Below are 9,712 nucleotides of genomic sequence, written 5' to 3'. Positions count from 1 at the left end.
CTGCGTGTGGTGCGTGTAACGACAAAGAGCTGCCATCAGAGGGCGCTGCAAGACAGAGCTGACTGTCCCCGTGTAGTCCAAAATGATGCCCGTGCAGCACCAGAAAACCCAGTCAATGAGAGACAGATTAAAATAGATAGATAGATAGATAGATAGATAGATAGATAGATAGATAGATAGATAGATAGATAGATAGATAGATAGATAGATAGATAGATAGATAGATAGATAGATAGATAGATAGATAGATAGATAGATAGATAGATAGATAGATAGATAGATAGATAGATAGATAGATAGATAGATAGAAAGTAGCCTACTTAACGTACATGTATATTCGTTGTGCGAAGGACCTATTCCAGAATAATGAATAGTGTGTGTCATCTTTATAACATAACATCAGAAATAATTTGTTGACTATAGTGTCTATTGTTAATATCAATATTTTATTTATCAAATAGATATAGTGGAATTATCTGGATTAAACTATCTAAAGTAGTGCTATGCTGCCTACACATTGTTGCATTAGTAGTAATGATGTCATTAATTGCAAAACAGGTACTATTACTTCTCTAAGTGCATTTCTATGTTTGTACTTTCGTATGATTTATGAGTGATTCTTGAGAACCGGGACAACAGGTCGTCTTCCATATGTAACTGCTGTTATCTTTAAAAATAAAAACATTTAAAATTGTAGATGTTGTTAGGCATTAAGAATAGATTGTCTGGAGCACAAGTATCCCCTTAAATTTATTTTGTTCATTATTATGTCATGACACTTGTTATCTTCTCACGACGTCCAAAACAGTGTGTCCACAGAGAGAGTTTCAATCTTTCATAATATGCAATAACACCTATTAAAAATGTACTTTAATGATTAAAAAGCAACACTAAATAATCTCTCATATCAATAAAAACTGTTTTTCCTCAACACATTCATGTTTTATATGGTTTCAAAGTGGTGGGACACTTTTTGTCACCACCGTCAGACAATCCATTAAAATGTAAGAAAATCAGCCAAAATAAGGGACAGCTGTCACTATGAAGGACCTCTTGTCACATTCTACCTCTGCAGAGTACATTAGAGTCAGACAGGCTCTGATAAGTGTTGTAGTTTTAGAATATTTTACATTCCAAATCTTGAAAGTCATGCGTCACAACCATGATATGTCAACACCGACTTACAATTTCTGAAGAAGTTATTTGAAATGTTTCGATAATTTTATATTCCTGAAGTAGTTCATACTAGCACCTAACATCAACAGAAAAAACAAATGGCTAACTAGATTAATTAAAAAAAAATTGTTTAAGAAACGTGAAATATGTCAACACCATCAGATGTCAACTCCGTCTGATTTCTGTCTGACGGTGGTGACAGGCCAATGACGGAGTTGACATTCAATGTGAAGGCATCATATTTGGGTGGTTTTCAAGTTATTATAATTATATTAAATACAGAAATAGGGTTTAGTTTTTCTAATACTGTATTTATAGAAACTCTTACAATCTTCTTTTGTCATGGATGATTCTTAAAAAAATACAGGATGATCTACAAAATGAGGCGATTTGGTCTGAGTCTTTTAGAGCAAGTCTGATTGCCGAAGTGTGCGTCGTTGAAGATTTGTAAGTGACGATAACCAATTGTTTGTAAGTTTTTGTTAAGTATATAAGCAACTGTTTAATGTTGTAAAGTCCCGTTTTAGAGCCTCTCGCACTTACCGTCTTTTGACGCCATTTGTATTAGATGTCAGTTACTTCTCCCTAGTATTTTACCGGGGCATTTATGCTGTTAGGTGAATGTTAGCATCTTCTGTTAACTATGTTAATTCCATGTGAAGGCCTACTGGCAATAATGCATATCCTGGTATTGACTTGTATAATAATTTTCCCCCTATGTTAATTACTTAGACTGTCATGCTAGTTGTAGTGTGCATGCATTATAGATAGGCTATGTATAGTTATTATGAATGTGGTTATGACGTGATTATTTGTTTCCCTTGTTTCTGTATACCACACACACACACACACACACACACACACACACACACACACACACACACACACACACACACACACACACACACACACACACACACACACACACACACACACACACACAAAGATTCCCTCCAAACCCTACAAACTAAATAAATCTGCCATTACATTGGACAAACCAAGAAAGCAGTATTCCAGTGTTTTGATTGACACTCCGTGGTGACAGCTATTATCAAAGGGATTATCACTGCAGGTTATCAAAGGGATGATGTTGATTACGGTGATGTGGTTTATCGGCATGCATCTCGTTCATGCCTTAAACTCCTAGACTCTGTATTTCACTCTGCTTTGAGATTCATTACAGGAGATGCTTATGATACACACCATTGTGTTTTATATGAAAAGGTTGGGTGGTCCTCCCTTAAGGAGAGACGTGATGCACATTGGCATATTTTTATATATAAAGCTCTGACTGGAAAGCTACCACTATATTTGACAGAAATGCTGCTTATTTCAGATGGGCTTTATCAAACCCGCTCAACTGACATGCTCATGTTATATGTCCCCTATGCCCGGTCTGAGCTTGGTAAAACCGCTTTTAGCCATAGTGCCCCTGACTCCTGGAACAGCCTACAACATACAATTAAAATAAATACACTCATAACTGTTAACCAATTTAAAATTATTATTTTGAATCAGCCCCTCTACACTTGTAACTGTTTTAATTAGGCTATTATGTCTCTCATTCAATTGATCTGAATGTTTTAAATTGTTGTTGTCTGTGTGTGTGTGTGTGTGTGTGTAAACTTGTTATGTATTCTCATTGTATATTGTGTATATGTACAAACTCGACGTCATTGTAAAAGAGGGTCACCCCTCAATTGATCTTTCGAGGTTAAATAAAGGAAAATGAATGAAATGAAATGTGTTTGCATAAATATGAACATTCATGTCAATCACACACTCTCACAGGCATACACACGCATGTATGAAAAAGCATCACTTTATTTTCTCAGCAGTGTGTTCAGAATCACAACCTCGTCTGATGTGCACACTTGAGCAAACAAAATGGGACGCTATCCCACTGTGATCAATAAGGTGAAGCCTAACTGCAAACAAACACACAGCAGTCCGCAAACATCAGCTAATGCGTACAAATGAAAATCAAAGTGGACAGGAGGATTAGACGGAAACTGTTGAGAAACAGAGAGGCACATGGGAGAACAGTCTTATCTCATGAAGCCAACTGAAATAAAAGTGGGAAGGCGGGTTATAAAAGTGAATTCTCTCAGAAGAAGTTATGAGCCACTATTAAGAGTCACTGCATATTTAATGTCAAACCTTGTGATTAGCAATTCTTGGAGGTGAGGACACAACACACACACACACACACACACACACACACACACATGCACATTGCACATTGCACACACGCACACACACACACACACACACACACACACACACACACACACACACACACACACGCACACACACGCACATCAGATAAGAGCTGCTGAAACTGGGCCATCGGGCTACACTTTCCCAAAGTCCCGCTTTATTTCAATGGGGGTGTTTGCGAGAGCAATGTAATTTGCAGCCAGGGCCTTAGGGCTTCAGTCTCAGCTGCATCCCTGTTAAATGTCACCATTTCCCAAGTCTAATAACAGAGGCTTTATAAGAGCCTGTTTGGACCAGCTGGTCCCTGGTGCTGGAGAGGGGCAGGAGCTGGAGCTGCCCAGTCCAGAGAGACTCACCCAGGCTTTGGGAGAGCCTGTCCCTGCCTGTAGAGCTGTGTTATGTGTAAATGATGATTGTGGTAATTTCCCTAGTGATTGTGTTCCTAAGTTGCTGAATTACATGCTTGTGTTCATACATGTGCATGTGCATGTGATTTGAGTCTTGTCATGTGTGTGTGTGTGTGTGTGTGTGTGTGTGTGTGTGTGTGTGTGTGTGCGCACGCGTGTGTGTGTGTGTGTGTGTGTATGTGTGTGTGTGCGTGTGTACTGTATATTCTACACCTGCAAACCGTGTAAGGTGGTGAATATCTCCCCCAATCATCCATCCATCTCTTTCTCTCAGTAATGTATAATTCAACGTCCCCTCTCTTATAATATCTCTCACTATCTCTTTTCTCTCTCTCCTTCACTCCCATGTCTTCCCTCTCCTCTCATTATGCTTTGAGCAGCGGCTGCAAATTGGAGGATTGAAAGGAAAAAAAGAGTAGCACACCACTCACGTGTGACCTCGCCGACCCAGTCCTCCTCAGATCCAGGGCCCAATTTGAACAGGCAGGCTAAACAAACAGCTCAGCCATCACAGAAGCCATCTATACTTAATGCCACCTGGTGCTTGACAACTTTCTGATAGATATAACAGGCTCGAGGCCAAATCCCAGGAAATCCCAGCATGTCAGAGCCCCTTATTATTTCACCTCACATCTTATCTACTTTCTTGATGTGTTTGCCTTGCCAGCAGTACAATTCAAGGGATGCTCATATCTGTCTTGGTCGGTCCAACACTATGGTCTCTAGACAGAAGTCTCTCAACAGCTACTCGATGGATTGCCACTTATGACCCTTTACCCAAACAAATGACATTCCCTTCAGCCTCATTTCTAGCAAATATGCTAAAATTGAGATGATACCCTTGTAATACCAGAATGTCATGATTATTAGCATGTTAACAAGCCAATGTTAGCTCAAAGCTCAGCCTCCCATAGCCAAAGACCCTTAAAACGTGTTACCCCTTTAGCACTGACAACACATCCTTGTGTATCATTAAATTAATCATCAAGATTAAACTTGGAATGAGTGACTTTGGAGCATGCTTGTTATGATGTTGTTTTGTGTGAGCTGAAAAAACAGTGTTAAAATACAGCCTAGGCTCTGTAAACTGGCACGCTAAGCTATTGTAGTCCCCCTTTGTTTGCATACACTTTGTTTACATGCCAGTTTACAGAGCCTAGGCTGTGTATTAACAACAGATTCAGTGCGCGCGCACACACACACACACACACAGTATGGACAGGTATCGTGGGGAGATATTTCACTGATTTTGACAAAAAGTGATTTTGTCAACAAGCGTTCTCTAGAGTTGCTGATTCAGAGGGGACCAAATTGACTAACTTAGATGTTTGTGCACACATTAGCATGTTCAAGCTATCATTTATGTAGCTTCTAACAACCAGATGTGCAACGCCACTCTGCTTTCTGCAAAGACTGAACACTTTTAACGTTGACAAGTTACTGGTGGTTCTATTTTACATCATTTTATTGAGACATAACATTAACATTTTTGCTTTATGTCTTGGTATGGTAACCTTTCAGGGCACAACCAACATCGTCTCTCCAATATAGTGGAACAACAGCCAGAAAAATGTATTGACACTTATTGTGACTAATGCAATTTTATCCAGCTCTGACCATCCCCTCTGAGGAATGTGTCCTTCTTCCTTTGGGTCGAAGGAACGGGCTGCCCAGGCTAAAATGAAACAGATATAAATTTCCCTAGGTACTAAGTGCAATAAATGCATTTAATCAGTGCTAAATCTTGATGGCACTTTCCAGCAGCACTAGCACTTTATTTTTTGCTACAATTCTAAATGAGTGGACTTTATAACATTATAAACAGTGAGGTTTTCTTTTTCTTGGTTGTATTTGGTCAGGTTGCTTTGTACTCTCTTATGCATTTGTAAAGTATAGGGGAGAACGGGGTAAGTAGGCACACTTTTTACTCTAGTGAGAATTGCTCATCACCTAAACATCTTTCAATAATCATTCCTACATTAAATTGAAGCTTAATGTGTTGGCTTGAAATGTGTACCCCTCACTTTTTTATATCTTATTGTAATAAAGAAGAAATTAATCATCAAAGACACCCTTACACGGGGGCGCCCTTAGCTCAGTTGGTAGGGCGTCCCCCCCCATGGGCCTCGGCCAGCAGCAGACCCGGGTTCGATTCCAGCCCGCAGTCGTTCTCTGCATGTCACTCCCCTCTCTGCCCCATTTCAACTCTGTCTCTACACTATCAATAAAGCATAAAAATGCCAAAAAAATATCTTACAAAAAAAGACACCCTTACACAGTGTGACAACATCAAGGGGTCGGTTGTCACACACTATGGGGTTGTTTGTCACAATGTTATCTTAATGGGAATAATCTTAAAAAGAAGGCAAGAAAGCAGAACAACATTTTAAAGTTTAATTGCACTGTCAAGTTGACAAATAGGCCTACATAACTTACTGTAGCCTTGGCAGCTGGTCTAGTTTGGGATGCACTGGGTTGTTTTGATTTTGTAGCCCTTTTTTCTTTTGCATGCTAGCTGCCTTTTCCTGCTCTATTCTCTCCTTCTCTGGGGTGTCAGTGAGGATACAGCTTGAACATTTCTTTCATTATTGGGTTCCTTTTTTGGCTGCAGCGTTTGGATAATATGTGACAACCAACCCCCCAAAAAATGTGACGACCAACCCCAACTTGAATTTCTTGCTAGCATCAAGGCCAACAACCATCTGACAACTAATTAGCTTGCTAACCACAATCTAAACTATAGTTTACCCTTCACACTTTTTATGGGTAACAAGTGTTTTGTAATAAACCCATTGTGTAAAAGCCTAGAAGTAAAATACTGAAGAGCCAAATATTTTCAATTTGACATGAAAAACACAAACAGTCCTCTCACCTCAAATTCAGCAGTCTAACTCCAAGGAAGACTCTGTAGGTGACCTCTGATCCCAATTCTGTACATTTACATACCAAAAATTCACAGACAGCGCCTTCTGGTTCCGAGATATAACGATTGTGACAACCAACCCGTGTGACATATTACCCCGTTCTCCCCTATGTCATGTTTGTGTTTTTACCATTAATGTAAATTACATTTCTCTCGTGGAACATGACTAAACTGTACACACTTGTAATGGTAAGATTAAACAGCTTCAAAGCCACATCAGCTTTGTTCTGGTTAGTAGCGTGCCATAAATATCAACATGGCAAACATACTCCACCAACACATATGTGGCGTTTGAAGCAGCTAATGCGTGTTTTTGTTGCACGTTTGTTCATGTCCTCATTTGATTCTTCAGTTTGGTGGGGATGTGACACTGTGAGGTCCCCAAGCAGCATGTCTAATGATGATGTAATAGGTTAATGGCAGACACACACACACAAACACACACACACACACACACACACACACACACACACACACACACACACACACACACACACACACACACACACACACACACACACACAAAACAGTCACACTCTCACAGACACTAATGACCTGCAAACACCTTTTCCCCACCATTGAAATTACACACCACACATATCACCTCAGTAAGTATTGAGGTCAGGTGGCGGTATGATCACACTCTATGAATAACAAAACATAATAATTTGCCTTGCTGTGTAACATTCATCTATGGTTGCGCATTAAGAATACCCTCACACATGTACAGTATACGCAAACAACAACCGACACACACCACAATCACGCCTATATCAGGGTGCCAGAGGATTGTGTGTGTAATTGAGTTTGCGTGACAAGGACCAATGATGATGTTGTATTAAGTACTGGAGAGCGGGCAAGCACTAATACCCTGTGGGGGTCTTTCACCACTACGCTAGCAACTGTTGAAGGATCACGGCTCTCTGTCCCACATTTCCCCATGATCAATTCACATCAGTTGGCCATATTTTATTCATCACTTGTCCCCGGAAGCTCATTTGTTCACATGTTGGAGAGAAAGGAATGAAGAGAGCACGTGATTTCTCCTTTTCCCCAACACTCTTCTCACCTACACCCTCGTTCGTTCCTTATTCACTTCACCTGCACTTTCCCTGCCCCTGATTCAAGTGTCTTTCAGCAGAAACAGGTCAGCCAATGGAGGACAGTTTCTGTAATTAAGTCTACCTTTGGTTTCAGATAGATGGGTGTATGAGGCTCAAGACCCCATAATTGAAAGTCTTAACAGGTTTTAAGATGGTCCTGATCCTCTTTTGTGCCCCAGCTTTCCACGAGCACAGTGACTCACAAGGCCTTTTCTTCCACCAAAACCTGCTTCTCTCTCGCTCTCTCTCGCTCTCTTCTTTGTATCAAACTCTTTAATCTTGTCAGCCCTCGGGAGCTTGTCGCATCCACCTCGCCACCTTTTTAAAATGATATACTGTATCTGAGTCAGACAGCAGAGTAGAGTGTATGTCTCAGATCTGTGCAGAGGTGGCGTAGGCTTTGATTGCGCTGAAGAGGCACAGAGAAGCAGCTGACAGCTCTCTAAAATGTACATTCTGTTTCACTGTCCTCTGATGTCCACTTTCTGCACATATAGCAACTCATACAAATCCTATGGAGTCTTGTAAATCAGTGGTATTCAAAATAATAATAATAATAATAAATGAATACAATGAAAATCAATTCTGATTGCATATAGAGTCACAGTTTCTGTAGTTCTGTAGTTTTTGTAGATCCACAGTTTTTCTGATAAATATCTGTATGATTTCACAATTGTTCCTGTGTTGAGAGAATTGTCAGTGGTGGAAGCATTAATCAGATGTATCACTGAAAAAGAAGCAATACAACAGTCTAACCATACTTGATGACAATTGTATCCAAAATCTTACTAAAATAAAATGATTTTCAACAAAATGTATCAAAAGTTGAAGTTATCAGTCTGCATAAAAATGTCTGCTGTGAGTGTTTTTATTATTATTAAATATCAATTAACGGCGGTCGAAAAAGGACAGACATTCTAGCGGCCCACAACATTGCCTAACATGCTGCAAATGAAGAAACGACACAAGTCAAAAAAACACAAGTGCTGAAAAGCTAATGCAATGAGTCCCATGGATGGTGAGTCAATTACTAGCCTGTATATCTCTTAGGGTTAACTAACTTAATTACTATATAATTCCACTTTTACAGTGTTGATTTCTGTTTAAATAATGTTTGTTTTATAAGATATATTTAAGCTAAATCTTAAACTAGCATGTCTTAGCTGCCTGGGTAGTACTCGAGTATATATAACACTTTCACATCCGGACAGTGGATGTTGGAAAGAAGCCAGGTCAGGTCATAGTCAATTTCAGACAAAAGCTTTGAGGCTGAATCATCTCAAATGATCATTCTTCAGGTCAGGTACAGAACATTGTGAGATTGGGGGAGAAATAAAGACACACAAATGATTTGAATCATGTACAGCAGTTTTCTCTTGTTCCATGTGCCCACTATTTTCCACACGGGGTTCAAAAACCAGGAGACTAATGTCCATGGAAAACACATTCACTGTTAATATATTCAGTTGCACTCCGCCACCGCATTCCTGATGGCAGTGTGCGTAATAGAGCTACTCCATCAAAGTACACATACCAAGTAGTATCTAAGTAAATGCACTTAGTGGACTTAATTGAGCATAACTGTCAACAAGTGTATGCATAGCAGAGAGAGAGAACAATATCAAACATCAACTATAATAGCGGCTTATTGCTTTTCTCCATTTGACATATCATTAGAAATTGAGAGAGTAAACATGCAAATGTAATACATTACTCTGGGCTCTGTCATTCGGTTTTATTCACTCTGTAGACTATCGAGTGCAAATTAATAAACAGGTCCCACAAAATTTCTCCAGTACTGTGTGTGTATTCCCCAAACGTTTTCAGCTACATTGCCTCCATTAACGGGTGGTGAAAGCAATGTACTTTTGCTGAAAATGTTA

This window comes from Ammodytes marinus, assembly GCF_949987685.1.
Source record: "Ammodytes marinus genome assembly, chromosome: 16".
NCBI classification, from domain to species: Eukaryota; Metazoa; Chordata; class Actinopteri; order Uranoscopiformes; family Ammodytidae; genus Ammodytes; species Ammodytes marinus.
Note: the sequence above shows the minus strand (reverse complement) of the source record.